Source organism: Sorex fumeus, unplaced genomic scaffold (assembly GCF_029834395.1).
Source record: "Sorex fumeus unplaced genomic scaffold, SorFum_2.1 ptg000083l, whole genome shotgun sequence".
Taxonomy (NCBI): domain Eukaryota; kingdom Metazoa; phylum Chordata; class Mammalia; order Eulipotyphla; family Soricidae; genus Sorex; species Sorex fumeus.
In genome coordinates, this window is record NW_026606140.1 from 9,367,719 (window position 1) to 9,383,703 (window position 15,985).

Below are 15,985 nucleotides of genomic sequence, written 5' to 3' on the forward strand. Positions count from 1 at the left end.
CTCAAACCCCCACAAACACTCACACGCTAATGTCCTCACCAACACTCTCACAGCCCCACACTCACACGCTCACATACACACACCCTCTTACATACATATCCACACTCCAAAGGCACACACATTCATACATTCACACACACACTCCCTCGCACACCGCCCACCCCCACCCCGCAAACCAAGGGCGATTCCAAGCAGCCTCCCTGGCATCTGAAGGATGACAGCAGGCCTGGGGTGTTCCTGCGGGCCGAGCACAGCTGCATGTGGGAGCCCCAGGCTGTCCCCACATCCCTGAAGGGTCCCCAAGTGCCACCGGAAGTGGCCCTGCCTAAGAACCAAGTGAAGTGGCCTGCAGTCCCCTCAGCGCCTCCCGGGCACTGTGCATTGCCCCAGGCTGTCTGGGGGGTGGGGCAGGAGGACCCACCTCGTTCCGGCCACAGCACCATCCTTCTTGCCCAGTGGCTTGTCCAGCTCCATGCCACACCAATCTCACTTGGCGAAGTCCGTCTCCCCGAGGAAGCGCACCACACCGGCCTCCACGCCTCCCACCTGCCGGAGGGACGCGGGTCAGACACCCTGGACTACGCACAGCACCCCCACCACCGAGAAGGAACATTCTGGCTTCAGAGTAGGGATTTCCTGAAGAAACCTCAAAGGTCAAGGTGCCATTTCCCTGTTCAACCCCTACAGTGTGAGCAGACACTGCTGCTCAGTGTCCATGCAAGGCAGCGGCATTCACACCCACTCGCTGTCACCGGTCGCCTGGCTGACCACACCCCTGGGAATCTCTGACCCAGGCCAGCAACCTGGTGTGGCAAGGGGGTCGCTGCCCCGCGGGTGTGGGAGCGGAGCCATGGCAACCCCAACACTGGAGAACAATTAAGCCAGAAACCAGCTAAAGGAAAATGACTGTTCTCATATCTTAGCAGAGTTCGATTTTCCAGTTCTCCTTAACTATGCCTTGGCTTGATGCTTGGCCCCCAGGATGCAGAGCAAAACAGAATCACAGCGCTGGACACTGATGGGAATGCTGACAAAAAGGGCCAGAGCACCAGGGGAAGGGCACTTGCTTTGTGTGCGGCCACCCTGGGTTCAATCCTCAACACCCAAGATGATCCCCCTAGCCTGCCAAGAGTGATTCCTCATGCAAAGCCTGAGTGACCCATAAGAACTGCCAGGAGTGGCCCCAAAACCAAAAAGTCAAAACATTCGGGTCTGGGGTAGGACTGGGTTCACGTGCTCGGGGGTCACTCGCAGCACGAGGAGTAGCAGCGTCACCCAGGACTGTCTCTGTGAGTCCTGAAGTGCCATCTGCAAAGGCACTCGCATAGCCTCCGTGGCCAGGCATGGGCACTGGGCACTGTGAGTGAGACAAGGAATAAAAGAACAAGAGACAGGTGACTGGGGGTGGCGGCCCTGGGGTGAGAAGAGGCTGCAAAGTTCCTGTCTCACAGCTGGTCATCTGCCAAGAATTTGGCACAGAACATGCCATCCCCGACCCGGAAACAGCCTCCTGGAACAGCACAGCTGGAAGCCAGTCAATTCTCTCAAGACCCTGACATTATATCCTGGAAATATCATCTGCCAAAAAATGCTGCAAGCCTGTCTCCAGAACATTCTGTCAGAGCTCAGCTGTAGAGAAGGGAAGTGATCTCCCAAGGTCCAGAGCACCATCGCACATCTGCCCAGAGAAACTCTTCACGGTTGGACTCTGAGACGCCATAGGACGGACAGAGTGACTTCCCGCTCTGAGACACCATAAGACTGACCAGAGTGACTGACTGTCCCACTCTGAGACCCCTGCCTACTTGCGAGCACAGACGGGACTTGACATCAGAGCTGGGCATTTACAGTGAGCACACTAAGGGTCCCTGAGTCTCCAGAGAGAACCAAAGTAACACAAGCATGGGGGCAGTCTTTCCACTGCCAGTGACAGGGAGTGCCGGGGACAGGGGACCGTCTTCCACAGGCCTGGAGGCTGGAACAGCCATGTCAGAGCCTTCAAAGGGCTCCTCGGAGGTCAGTCACGTAAACATCGGGGCCAGCTGGGGCAGAACCTAGACTTCCTGTGCGCAGGGGAGAATAGGGCAAAGGGCATGAGGCCCTTTGGAGAGCCAGGAAGGCACCAGCCCTACACAGGAGCTTCGCCTCAGTGCCCTGAGGCCAGCCCCCACTCGCCACAGCCTCCTGACTACGGCTGCGTTAGGCCATGGAGAGCCAAGCAAACCTTCCTTGAATTAGGAAAAACACCAAATAAAGTGTTTGGGTTTTCTTTTTTCCCCCTTCTTCTTTCAGAAAACAGCTCTTATACTGGTTGTGGTCCTCGAAAAAAAACCTCAAAAAATTTTTTAAAGGCATGCTCTAGCTGAGGTATGGAGCAATAGAACAGCACAGCAGGCAGGGTGTTGGCCTTGCACACACCTGACCGGATGTGATCCCTGAGCACAGGGTCAGGACTCAGCCCTGAGCACCACCACCAATAAATGAATAACTGATCAGAGTTATTCACCGCAGAGCCAGTGGCGGTGTCCCCGCTCCCTTGTCCCAACGACACTGGTGTCCCTGTGTCCGGGTGCGGACGGTTGTGAATGCAAGTTAAAAAAAAAAGTCTTTTTTCTTCTTTGGGTCTTTGGGTCACACCTGGTGATGCTCACAATTGACTCCTGGCTCTGCATTCAGGAATCATTCCTGCAATGCTTGGGGGACCCTATGGGATACAGGGGAACCCAGGTTTGATGAGTGCAAGGCAAACGCCCTCTCCGCTGTACTACTGCTCCAGCCCCCCAAACAGTCTTTAAACCGTGTGTCTCCTCTAGCTCCAATTCCCTCCCCGTGTTACTCTTTGGCCACCACAGAACGCCGACCGTGACCCTCCAGGACACTCCGAGGGCCACCCTGCGCCTGCAGGCGGGTCCCCTCTCCCGCCTCCACCGCTCGGACACCGGCCTGGCGGTGGCCATCCCTGTGGTCATCAGGAAGATACTGGCTCCGGGCCAGCCCCCAGTCTGTCTGGTCAGAGCCGCCCGCCTCAGCCATCCCCAAGGGGACTTTTCCCAGCCGCTTCCCATGGGTTCTGAAAGCATTATTGAGTGCTTCTGCTGGGGGAGAACAGTTGTCCACAGCCAAGCGCCTCTGCTTTGGGGATCTGTGCAGAAGAATGGGCTTGGGGTGGACTGAGGATGCCTCGTGCAGGGACCTGGTGACCCCCACCAGAAACTCATCTTACGGAGGGTGCCCCCTCGCCCCCACCGAAGGCCTTCCAGGAGCTGCTCAGAGAAACACAAGAGTAGGTGCTGAATCTGAAGATCGAGCAACCAAGTCAGCAAAACATACTTTTGAGAATGTTCCGGAGATGGGTCCCTACCCGTGGCCTACCCAGGGTCCATCCCTGACACCCCAGATGGTCCCCTGAGCCCTACCAGGAGTGATCCCTGAGTTCAGCACCAGAAGGAAGCCCTGTGCACGGCCAGGTGTGGCCCAAACACCAAACCACACACATCTGGAGAGACGGCTCAGGGCTTGTGCACAGCCGGGCCCGGAGCGGCTCGGGGAGAGTCCTGTGATGCCCCAAACACAAACATCAAAAACCAGAGAAATGGAACCGATTTCCAACTTTGTTCATTGGTTTGTTTTTTGAGTCACAGTCAGAGTGCTCAGGGCTTACTTCTGGCTTGGTGCTCAGGGATCACTACAGGATGTGCTTGGGAGACTGTACATGGGACCAAGACTTAAACCCCGGGTCAGAGGCATGCAAAGCAAGCGGCCTCCCCACGGCATGACCCCTCCACCCTCTTTTGGCTAAACTGGTAAAACTGGCAGCATCCCCGCACGCATCCATCACGCTGGAAACTGCAGGACCAGGCGTCCCGGCTGCTCGTGCTTCCACCCAAACCGCGAGTCTGGAAAAGCTGATGGACCAGACAGGTGAATGGACACCCACCCGCGACCACTGCCCTCGGCACTCACCAGCACCCGGTCCCCGAGCTTCAGCTCCTGCTCCCCGTTCTTGAGGGAGCCAGCCTCCGAGAGGTTGGAGATGGACTCAATGATGGTCCTGGTCAGGTTGCTGGTGTGAGGGGCGGCCGGTGCCTCCTTCGCGGAGGGTTGGGGTGCCTTCGGGGTTGTGGCAGGGGCCGGGGAGGCCAACAGGGGCAGTGTGGCCCCGGCGGCAGGCGCTGGCTGCAGGCCGTTGGTCTCATCGTCGGCCTGCAAGCTCCTACTCAGCTTGGACGGCCGGGTGAAGGTGCCCTTTAGCGGCTCGCACAGGAAGTAGCGCACACCCGCCATCGAGCCGTCGTTCTTGCTGATGGTCTCATCCAAGATGATCCCAGCCCACTGACCAGGGGCAAACTGGGTCTCCCCGAGGAACTGGATGAATGCAGGCTTGTTCCCCTTCACCCAGACTCGCTCCCCAACCTGGCAGTCGTCCACAAACTCTTCCTACGTTTCCGAGGAGGGGTCGCTGGGGGTTTTCTCCCCAGGCACGGACTCCTCAATGGGAGCAGCCGCTGGAACAGCAGAAAGGGTCAGACGGGTCAGAAGGGTCAGGAAGAGCCTGTCCAGATCCAGATAAAGTGTGGTTTGGGGGGGCCACACCCAGCAGTGCTTGGGGCTACTCCCAGCCAATGACGGGGGTTGCTTGTGGCGAAGCCTGGCCGGGCCCGCTGTGAAGGGGACATGCTCACCTACCACAGCATCCCAGCCGCAATCATACTTTGGGCAGCTGAGGGGAAATCTTTGGACATACCCCGTGATGCTACAGATCAAGCCAGGCGAAAGCTCCAACCCAGTGTCTTATTTCTGCTGTGTCCACTGGCCCATCTTCTTTTTCTTTTGGGGGGAGCACCCCAGCCAGTTCTCAGGGCCTATTTCTGGCTCTGCACTCAGGGTCACTCATGGTGAGGTTGAGGCTGGAGAGTCACATGGGGTGCCGGTTGCCCTCCCCACTGTACTGTGGCTATGGCCGGCAATGAGGCCTTTTAGTCCAGGTGAGTCCACCTCCCTCAGCCTGTCCCCAAGCCCGGGTGAGAGGGCTAGCAGTTAGGAGGGAGCGTGTTGGTCGTCTCAGCTGTCACCAGTTGCCGTGACACTAAAGTCACAGAATGTTACATTCATGTGTGAGAGCTGTCCTCAGAGCCATGAACGTGCCTACAGCTCAGGGAGCCCTTCCTGGGCAAGGACTCAGGAGGGGGTTCCCGGGTGGGAACAAGTCTCCCCTGGCCCGGGCTGAGTGCACTTACCGGCCGAGGGCGCCTTCGGGGCCCAGCTCCCATGCTTTAGGATCTTGGTGGGGGCCCTCAGCCCGCTGAGCCTCAGCAGACTTATGGTCAGGTGGTCAGACGCTGCCGCGGCCACTACCAGGCCCCAACCATCAAGACCACTGTGGGGCCTTCTGAGGCACACTCGTTCTCAGGGATAAATCTCTGAAGAGCAGAGGAGAGAGTTTGTCTCAGGGGAGCGACCACAGCAGCTTCCAGAGCCCAGAGAGCTGCCAGTCTAGCACTCGTCACTCCCAGCCTCCCGCACAGCCCCCTGAGCCCACCAAGTGTCATTCCTGCGCAAAAACTCAATCCAAAACAGACAAACAAACAACTGCAGATTCGGGGCCAGAGAGCAGAGGGGACAGGTACTTGCCCTGCAGGCAGCTGACCCTCACACCCTCCCTGGCATCACACCCACCCCCAAACACATTCAGGAGCCAGAAATCGTCCCTGAGCACTGCGAGTGTCACTGACCACCTTCCCATCCAGACGCTGACTAGCCGGGAGGCGACTCAGCAGTGATGGATGTTCTTGTGTGTGCGTGTGTGCGTATGTGTGTGTGAGAGAGGCCCGGCGTTACACACTGAACCAAAGACAAGCAACAGGTACACTTTTATCTATGGGATGAGAACTGCCAGGGTAAAGGGCCGAGCAAGACTGTGCCAAAGGGGGGTTGGAGAGCGATAGCACAGTGGGTAGGGCGTTTGCCTTGCACGTGGCCGACCCAGGTTTGATTCCCAGCATCCCATATGGTCCTCTGAGCACTGCCAGGACTGATTCCCGAGTGCAGACCCAGGAGTAAACCCTGTGCATCACCAAGTGTGACCCAAAAAAAAAATTGCGCCAAAGGGAAGCCAAAGGGGAGCGAAGGAGTTTTCGGCATTTCCTTCGTTCCTTGTGACGCTGCTCAAGTTTGATAACCACAAGCCAGTATTAACTCCAATTCTTAACCCACATAACTGAGGCAAACAGGTGGATGGGGGAAGCGTCGCCATGGCAATGGAACTTCCGAAGAAGTCAACAAAAGCTTCATGGCCACCAAAAGAACACCTGAGGGCACGGGACCCAAGGTCTGGTCAAAATTAACCCACATTAGGAGGCCCAGAGCAGGCTGGACCCCCCGAGGGAATAGGAACAAAGGCCAGGAAAGGAATTTCTAAGAGGACCATGGACCACTCAACTCTAACCCCTTGGCAACCACCCTAGCAACGGACTCTAGGTAGCTAGAAACTCCCACCAGGGGCAGCCTGGAAAAAACCCTGAACCAAGGGAGGGCGCTCATGTGTGCCTGAGCCTAGGTACTGCTCTTGACTAAGAGGTCGGTCATGTCATGGGCTTCTCCCCTCCTGAGGTGTGGACTTTCGGACCGAACGCAACCAGGCAACCTAACGTGTTCAGTGGCTTTCTGCACCTCTGGAGAAGCTGCACTCTCTCTCGAACATGTTACCCCCTCCCTCCTTCCCCTTCCTAAAAGCCTCCAAATAAAATGTTTCTGCTTCATGCTCATCTCCTGAAATGCTTTCCTGCGAGAAGGACAAAGGCCCAGGGGCCTGAGGAGGTCAAGGATCAACTCCCTTTCCCTGAAAAGGGCAACCCCTCACTCCGGCCAGAGACCCCGGGAAGGCCTAGTGGGCGTTGTGGGGCTGGTGGGGCTCATCGCGCTCATCAGTGCCAGCACTCCAGCCAGTCCCAGGGGAGTGACATCTCTCTCCTCTGCTTCTCATCAGCCCCCCATGAGGGCCCACTGATTTCAGAGTCATTCCATATTTAATAGAAAAGTCCGCAGGGGGCAGAGAGGCAGGACAGTGGGGAGGGCACTTGCCTTCTATCCAGTTGTCCTGGGCTCGATCTCCGTCAGCACAGGGACGTTAGCCGGCCAGGGTGACCCCTGGGCACAGCCAGGTATGGCCACCCCACCCCACCCCACCCCCACCCCACACACAAAAAAATATATATAACTTCTAAAAAAAACTTAAACGAACTAAAGATTAAAAACTATCATACACTAAAGAACTGTTAGAGAAAAAAGCCACCCGTACGCGGGCAAAAAGCACAGAGACTCAGATTCACCTGTGTCACACTGTACTCGCAGCTTAAAGGACTGAGCTCTGCCAAACAGGCTCGTGCCAGTCTCCTGCAGAGACTGAAAATGGCAGTTGGAGTCTAGAATGTTCTGAGGTAGAACTAGAATTCAGCAAGGAGGAGGGCATCATGGGCCCTTCTTAAAGGGGCAGGTGCCACCCTTCGTGACGCCAGGGTCCGGCTGAGGCTCCGGAGGGCTGCCCTGCAGACGTCAGCACTAGCCGACCAACATGCCTCTGATCCTTACTGGGCCCAGTTCTGGACCCCCAGGCCCTGTGAAAGTGGTTTCAGAAAATGTTTGACAAATGTTTGTCAGTTACAGATCTCCAACTGAGGTCATTCGGCGTCCCCCGAGTGGGACCTGGACCCAGTGACCGTGCCCAGGGCCCTCCTCAGGAGCCGGGCCATGAAATCTGTGGGGGGGGGGGGGCGGAGGGGCAGAGCGACAGGGCAGAGGCCGTGAGCCCGACCCTGACAGCCCTGCTCTCTGTGACTGCAGTGCTGTGAGCATCACCGGCCGCACCGTGGCCAGGGAGTGGCCCAGACCACTAAGGCCTGAGAGCTGTACAGAGGAGTATGGCCTGGCCTGCTCCGGATGGGAGCACAAGCTGAATGAGTGCGGGTCCCCTCGAGGATGAGTGAGCGGGAACGGGGAAGTGGGGGGAGGTGGGGTGGGCAGAGTGACCTAACCTGGGGGCTGAGGACAGGACACCTGGCGGTGCTCAGGGCCGACTCTGATCCAGTCATCGGGGCTCATCCTGGCAGGACCTGGGGAGGGGGTGACGTACAGGGTGGGGTGAGGTCAGCCGCAGGCAAGGCAGGCTCCTTGGCCCTGGGCTACCCTTCCGGTCAAGGATACCTATTTTCTTTCTTTCCTTTTATTTTTTGGGACACCCAGCAGTGCTCAGGGTTACTCCTGGGTCTGCACTCGGGAATCACTCCTGGCGGTGCTCAGGGGACCTATGCGGTCAGCCATGCACCAGGCAAGCGCCAAGTCTTGATGTCAAGGTGCCCACGAAACATAGTGTGCAACAAGGGACTCCACAGAGAACGTCAGGGCCAGCAAACGCTACGAGGAAATCAATCAATTCTGAAAAAACACAAAAAGATGCAAAAGGAGGGGCTGGAGTGAGAGTACAGTGGGGAGCGGTTTGCCTTGCTCACGGCTGACCAACATTTGATCACCAGTCCTGAGCACTGCCAGGAGTAATTCCTGAGCATCACTGAGTGTGACCCAAAAAGCCAAAAAAAAAAGAAAAAAAGGCGCAAAAGAAAATGTGTTTGTGCCTCAATGTCTCCCTGAGACTTGAGCACTCAGTGCCGTGTGTGAGCCCAATAGAGTCTCGGCCTGAACAAGTCCCCACCCCCTTACCCCCATGCTCCTGTGCTTGGACCCTGACCCTAAATCCTGTGATGGGATCACGTGTGTCCATGACAAAGATATAGCAGGCTCACGCCCTAGAACTTCTCTGCTTCACACAGGCATGGCACACGGGTCCTGGCCTGCTAGCGGCCGGCAGTGATTCGGCAGGAAGCAGAAGTGTGAGCCTGAACGTGGGTCAAGTCCGTTCCTTCAGCTTTGAGGGGAGGAATGTCCAAGAGAGGGTTTTGAGCACTGCCTCACAAGCATGAGGTCCTGAGTCCAAGCCCCTGGGGTCAAACGTGCACCTGGCACAAAGCCAGCACAAACCCGGCAGCTCTGCTCTCTCAGCACCACGCAGGAAGGGGGCTGACCCCAGGGGGAGGGCCACCGAGAGAGGAGTGGGACACCACAGAAAGGAGGAGCGAACACAGGGCAGGAGTTGAGGGCTGCAGGGCCGGGAGCACTGGGCAGAGAGCAGCCCTGGGGAGCAGGAGGCCAGGTGGGCACCCTTGTCACTGGCCACTTGAGGCAGTCGCACAAGCCGTGTGCAGACACACGAGGCTGACAGGGCGCCAGGGACGGGGCAACCCCAGCAAGGATTTTTCTTTAAGTTTTGGGCCATGGGGCCAGAACTATAGTACAGCGGGGAGGGCGTTTGCCTTGCACACAACTGACCCGGGTTCAATCCTGGCAACCCATAGGGACCCCAGAGCACCTCCAGGAGTAAGTCCTGAGTGCAGAGCCAGGAGTGACCCTGGAACATGGCCAGGTGTGACCCAAAAACAAAACAACAGCAGAGAAAGCGGAAGGGCACGGAAGTTCCAAGCCACGGAAACGCCGAGGTTGGTGCCCACTTGTCCCCGCCCCCCGGCAGGCCAGGCCGGCCTGGGATCAAGGTGCCCGAGCGTCTCCAGACAGGATCTGCCTCAGCAGTTCGGTGCATTATCTCAGCCTATCACCCAACTCGACTGGGATTGACTCCGGTTATCTCCTTGACTGGTTATCTTGGGCATCTCAGGGGCCATCCGCCAATCTCCGTCCTCCCACCTTGCCAGGGCGGGATCAGGTGTCAGCAGCTGGGCCCTGAACACCCCACCTGCCCGTCCAAACACAACGCGAGCACAAAGGCCAGGCTTGCCCCCAACACGTAGGACACGACCAAGCTAGGGGCCCCAGAGAGCACTGAGCCTGAGGACGGGTCTCAGAGATCCCCAAATCTCCTTTGATCGACGGCCTGGCCCAGCAATCTGCATCAACCACTGGGCCCAAGCTCTTTGCTTTCCTTCTGCTTGCTCAGCGAAACGCAGCGCCTCACACCTGTGTTTGGAGGGGAGGAACTCCAAACTTTTTTTTTTTTTTTGCTTTTTGGGTCACACCTGGCGATGCACAAGGATTATTCCTGGCTCTGTACTCACAGGGGTTACTCCTAGCTCTGCACTCAGGAGTTTCTCCTGGCGGTGCTCAGGGGACCATATGGATGCTGGGACTCGAACCCGGGTTGGCCATGTGAAAGGCAAATGCCCCACCCGCTGTGCTATCTCTCCAGCCCTGGAACTCCAAACTTTATATAGAAAACAATGTATTTCACAGTGCCTTTTCAGCCATTCTGATTGTTGGGGGGTAAATTCTAAGCAATAAGGTGCATCTTCTGTCGAAATTATGAATGTAATCAATGTAGAGAAGAGTTAATTAGAAATCATCTGCATCATAGGCATTGGGTGGGTGGGAGCTGGGGTATATTGGGGTTCTTGGTGTGAAAAATGAGTACTGGTGAAGAGTGAAGGGAAAGGTGTTTGATCATTGCATGACCGAGACTTAAATATGAAAGCTTTGTAACTTTTACCACGGTGATTCGATAAATAAATATAAGAAGAAAAAATAAATAAATAAATAAAATTATGAAAAACCAAAAAAAGTAAGGTGGAGTTCAAGCCCAATTCAATCAGCTAATCAGTGGCTGAATAAATAGCAGTACTCCTACATAAAAACACAAACAAACAAAAAACACTGTACCTGTGATTTGAGTGCATCAGCAGCCTGATGGCGCCTCCACTCTTCCAGATACCCCAAAATTGCTGTTGTACCTTTGGCCAGACCCCAAAAACTTGGGGCAAAGTTTACCAAGAAAGTAAACGGCCAAAAGTTAGGTATGTGGGAAACACACCCACAAATCACCTCCGGCTCAGCTATATCATTGGAGGCATGGCCTCACTGGTTCCTGATTGAACTGCTTAATGGCCATGATCCCAGAGACTCAGTAACAAATCTCGAAACCCAGTGGCTTTTGGCAGAAATGCGTCTGGTCCCTGAAGTGCTGGGTCCATGGTTTCGTGCCTTGGCCTGTTCCCCCTGGCGGCCAGGTGGCCGCCATCCTCCAGAGGTCACTGAACAGTCAGGCTTGGGCCCTCAGTGACAAAACTTGTTGGGCCTCACAGGATGGGGGTGGAGCCAGTCCTGTCCTCCCCATCCCAAAGAGACCCCAAGTCATTGCCCACGAATGGCCTTTCTGGCTCCTGATCAAGCTGCTTAACAACCATGACCCCAGAGACTCAGGAGCAAATCTCGGAACCCAGCAGGTTTTGGCAGAAATCCCTCCAGATTTAAGTATTCAAATTTTGGAATTTCAAAATCGTGCGGCCACTACTGCAGCCAAGCAATATTATATGTTATTCGTAACCAGCAATAGAAAACAAATTGTCTACTGTTGCCTTTTCAGCAGATCTGAGTGTTGGGGCAAAATCTCAAATAATAATGGTGGGTCTGTGTTGGAGTACAAGGAGCTTAGGTTTATCAGGTTGCACCCATCACAGTGCTCCCGAGTCACTCCCATTACTTTGTCTGTCTGTAACCACTTCTATGCTCTCTTCCCCAACCACTTTGTAAGGTCTCATCCTTCTTATACACTGAAGCTGTACTGTAAGTTAATATTGCCTTTAACCTCTCCTTATGTCTTTTGAATAGTTGACTTTAATACAATGTCCTTTTTGTATAGATACAGGAAGACAATTAATATTATGCTTTGTAACTTAGGAGTTAATTGGCTTTGAATATTATTCACTCCTGGGCATCTGCCTTCTCAACTTAAGCCTCAGTTGCCCTCACTTCCTATCACCCCAAGGGCAGGGTCCCGATGTGGGACTGGATGGAACCAGGGCAAGCCGGTAAGTTATGGGCTACCCTGGCATCGAGATGGGCCAGGCCAAGGTGCCACGATTCTTAACTATAGGTTAAGAGTTTGATCATAGGCAAATGCTGTCATGATCCAAAAGTAACGATGAGACTAGGACCCTGCTGCTAGGAACAGGAAAGATATCTGACCTGAGCCCTGCAGTCTGAGATTGAGATGGAGAGCAATTCTATATGCTCAAAGTATTTCTTACTGTGTCCATACAAAATGATTTATATCAAGTATGCTTATATGTTGGTCGGACAAGGAGAGGAGAAACACATCCAGGGAAATCTGTTCTAGTGAGTGTTGATCCGCTAAATGAGAATCTGCCCTAGAAGCAGTTTTCCTTTGTGTCCTGACTAGCTTGGATGAGACTTAACTTTCTCCCCTTCAAACTGCCTTCAGTAAATGATTTCAGTATATTGAGGCAGTTTCACTTCTCTCACAGGAACCTAGCTGGCCTTAGGTATGCAGATCCCAGGTGCTAAGCCAGGCCTGATCTTTGGGATGTAGATGCCTGGCTCCAGGAGATGTAGATTCCAAGCTCTAGCAGACTGGTCTTTGTTGTGCTAATCCAAGTGTTTGTAGCTTGTAAAAGGATTACTGGCCTGCAGATGTAAAGAAACAATGTATGATTTGCCTCAATGTTCTTTCTGTAACTCCTTTTGATGACATCACTATATTGCACGCTTTAGAGGTACTATGATCTATATAAGGGAGATTTCAGGGCTCTCTGGGGGGACACTTGCATCAGAGAACCTGGGAAGATGGGCCTGAGGACAGAAGCTGAGAGAATAAAGGTGCACATGCTTGAGGATTCCTGAGGCCTCCATGACATGCATCTCTTCCATGTAATAAACTGCTGCTAAGACCAACCAGCTTGGCCTCGTTTCCTTCCTTCGCCTGACCATCGCCAACGACCCCCGTGGAGTGGGGAAATGGTCTGAGACTACAGAACGCGGGCGGCAGGAGAGATAGACCGCCGGCCCTTTTATTTTTTGTGTGTTTACACAGGTCTGGTGTCAAAATATTGAATGTGATCAAAGTAGAGAGAGAGTAATGTGGAAATCATCTGCCCCACAGGTAGGGAGAGGGTGTGGGATGGGGATATACTGGGGTTGTTGGGGGTGGAGAATGGGCACTGATGAAGGTACAGGTGTTTCATTGTATGACTGAGACTTAGACCCGAAAGCTTTGTAACTGCTCTCACGGTGATTCAATAAATAAAATCATAAAAAATGAAAAAAAAGTAAGGTAGAGTTCATGCACAATTCAATCAGCTAATCAGTGGCTGGATAAATAGCAGTACTCCTACATAAAAAAAAAAAAGAGAGAGAGAGAGAGAAATCCAGAAAAACGCGGCAAATCTGTACCCCAAACACACTTCTCCCCAAACGATTCGTTTTCCCCCACCCGAGATAAAGCCGACACGCTATGGGTCACATCCTCCTGCCACTGACCCCCAAAACCCAACGCTCCCTCCTCCCACCCTGGGGACCAATGGCACAAACTCCGTCTTTGTGTCACACCGTACATGAGACATTTGTCATTAGAACCTGATGACTCACTTCCGAACCTCAATAGAAGCCACAAAGTTGGGGAGCACTTCTCGGGGAGCACCATGCAGGGGCTGCTCAGATCTTCCCTCTGCCTCTGTCCCCAGCCTATTCTGGGGAAGATGCATAGACAAATGGCCAGGGGTTGAGAACAGAGGAGCCAAGCCTGGAGGAAGCGGGTGCTTGTGTTTTGTTTTCTCTGGAGACCTGTAACTACGGTTCCTCTTAAGAGACAAAGAAGGCCGCAAATAAGCAAACACTCTGACCCTGGTTAGCACCCAACACTGATTTAACACCAAGATCTGCTCTAAATGAACTTTGAAAGGGTAAGCTAAATATCTTTCAGGGAAGCAAATAACCTTAGGGGATTATCTGCTCTGGTACTAAAAATGGGGGAAAAAAAGTCTGTTTTGTATTTCTTGAAAATGTCAGCTTGACTCAAAGCTGGGGTTTCCGAAGGCAGTTCTATTTCATCCCGCAGCACAAATGCTTCCTCCCTGCTAGAGCTTTGGCTCACGTCTGTCCAGCGTCTTCTGGACAGGGAAACACCAGCCCTGGGAGGTGCGGCGTGATGGGACACTGGCACACAGGAAGCACCTCAATTTGGGTCATTTCCCCCCTTTAGGACTCCGAGGACCCCTTGCTCCCCTCAGGCAGCACCGCACACCGTTCTATCAGGAAGTTATATAAAAATCAGTCTTCCCTTCCAAACAAAATTTCAGGAGCTGCAGACACAGTTCAAGACTATATACAGCCTGAAGGCACAGGACATATGCAAACGGCACCTATTCACTGTCATCAGCGAGCCCCGTCACCCGTCTCATGCTGGCATTCAACTTCAAAATATCCAGATAGAGGAAATTTTCACGTGTAAGGGGGAAAAATCAGAGTTAGCAAGAGCTCGAAAAGAAGAGCAAGCCAGCAAACAGGACTGAGAGAAGGTGACCAGAGTTGAGGCTGGTCTCTGGCCTAACCCAGGTCCTAGCCCCAGCTGCCCTGCAGAATCAGCCAGGGGCTACCTCACATGCCTCAGAAAACTCACGGGCACCCCACATGCTATGGAATTTCCCCAACGCCCACAGCCAATCAGTTCTGACTCACAACCGCCCTTCCATGCAAAAGAGCTGAAGGAACAAGAATCCCCAGGTCGAAGCTTCTAGTATTGGGGCTGGAACGATAGTACAGTGGTGAGGGTATTTGTCTTGCATGCAGCCAACCTGGGTTCGAATCCCAGCACCCCATGTGGTCCCCTGAGCACCGCCAGGAGTAAATCCTGAGTGCACAGCCAGGAGTAACCCCTGTGCATCACCGGGTGAAAAAATTAACAATAAAAAGATAACACCGTGGAGATGTGCAGACTGGGGGCGGGGTGCAGAAGGAGACCTCCCAGAGAACCTGGCCCAGAGTGAGCATAACATCCCCAAAGATCCCGTAGGATGGCTCCGCCAGGTCTGGGGTGCAGCCTCACACTTGAGTCTAAGTCACCCTGGTCAGGATGTCCAAAGAGTCCTCAGAAAAGGACCTGAAACTCTGCATTGGAGCAGAGCAGAGAGGATGATTCAGGGGAAGGAAAGCATTAGGGGGCCTCTTTCGAACTGCTCAGGGGCCCAGGTGACTGTTCAGAGCGGGAACTGTGTCTGCCTGCGGACAGCTAAGCCGGCTCCTGCCTGGCCCTGCCCAGCCCCGAGCACAGAAACAAAACATTCATTTTTAAAAATGGCGTATTACTACAGAGACACCTCTAACAACTCCCACCGGCGAAGCTTAGGGGATACCCCTGGCTCTGCACTCAGGAATTATTCTGGTGGTGCTTCGGGGACCATATGGGATGCCGGGGATTGAACCTGGGTCAGCTGCGTGCAAGGCAAATGCCCTCCCAATGTATATAGCTCCAGTCCTTTTAATTCCTCTTTAAAAGCCCCTAGGGTCATATCTGGTGGTGTGTGGGTCCCTCCTGTCCTGAACTTGGGGCTCCCCGGGTGATGCTGGGGCTCTAGCCCTCTAACCTATCTCCCCACCACCCATAATTCCGTATTAAAAAAATTTTTTTTAAGTTAACCACAGGGGCCGATGGCACAGTGGGTAGGGCATTTGCTTTGCACATGGCCTACCCGGGTTAGATTCCTCCGTCCTTCTCAGAGACCCCAGCAAGCAACCGAGAGTATCCTGGCCACACGGCAGAGCCTGGCAAGCTCCCTGTGGTGTATTCGATATGCCAAAAACAGTAACAACAACTCTCAGAATAGAGATGTTACTGGTGCCCATTCCAGCAAATTGACGAACAATGGGAGGACAGTGCTACAGTGCTAACAACAGAGGCCAGAGCAATAGTAACCAATGCCAGGCTACTAGAGTACCAGGAGTAACCTCTGAGCATCGCCAGATGTGTCATACACACACACACACACACACACACACACACACACACACACGTTAACAACACATGTCTACCCTGCATGTTCTGCTCTGCTGTAAATGGCAGTGGGGTGAACCTTTGCATTATCAGCCCAGTTCTAGTCTTCTCAGTGGAATTCACAGGGCCGTTCAGCCCCCAGGG

At 54.0% G+C, this 15,985-nt stretch overlaps 1 pseudogene; it reads right to left on the minus strand.

The window, feature by feature from the left end:
- LOC130039164 (CAP-Gly domain-containing linker protein 1-like) overlaps positions 1 to 6,585 on the minus strand; it is a 192,404-nt pseudogene extending 185,819 nt beyond the window's left edge.
- Between the last annotated feature and the right edge of the window lie 9,400 nt (positions 6,586 to 15,985).